This window comes from Corvus brachyrhynchos, unplaced genomic scaffold (assembly GCF_000691975.1).
Source record: "Corvus brachyrhynchos isolate BGI_N302 unplaced genomic scaffold, ASM69197v1 scaffold307, whole genome shotgun sequence".
In the NCBI taxonomy this organism is placed as follows: Eukaryota; Metazoa; Chordata; class Aves; order Passeriformes; family Corvidae; genus Corvus; species Corvus brachyrhynchos.
In genome coordinates this window covers 811394-812060 of record NW_008239288.1, presented here as the reverse complement: position 1 = coordinate 812060, position 667 = coordinate 811394, and positions in this window count along the sequence as shown.

The following is a 667-nucleotide window of genomic DNA, read 5'->3' as shown; positions in this document are numbered from 1 at the left end:
GATGTGGCACTCAATGCCATGGCTTGGTTGACATGGTGTTCTTCAGTCTTAGGTTGGACTTGATGATCTCAGAGGTCTTTTCCAACCTAATGGAAAAGGTTGAAAAGGTTCTGTGACTCACAGCGTCTCCCTGCATGTGCTTCATTGCCAGCAATTAAACTGCGAGGGGCGCCACGGACATAAACTGATTTACCAAAATATGAATATCGATCTAATATCAATATCCAACTGAGACAGACAAAAACTCTCTAACAGTTTAAAGTTAGAAAGTGTATGTTTTATTTGGCCCCAGGCACTGCATGGGATAGCTCCCTAAGACGCAGGGCCCCGATCCAAGCAAACACAAAGCTTTTTATTTACAATTATGAATATCGAAAATACAAATGCATATTCATAACATTAACACCTCCCATTCTCCGCTTCGTATGGAAATGAGCTTACGTGTCATTAAGCATGCGTAGTGTGTGTTCTGAATTGAGTCGGTGGTCTCGAATTGGGTCAGTGGTCCCAAAAAAGATGAAGTAACTCATCTTCCTCAGTTTGACGTTTTTGATTCTCTGAACTTTAACAATCCTAATTACCTTAGTGACCTGTAAGTTTCTTCTTGCATGATTTTTGAATGGGTTTCCACAAAGGGAGGAAATGGGTAATTGTCCTTGTTCCCTAC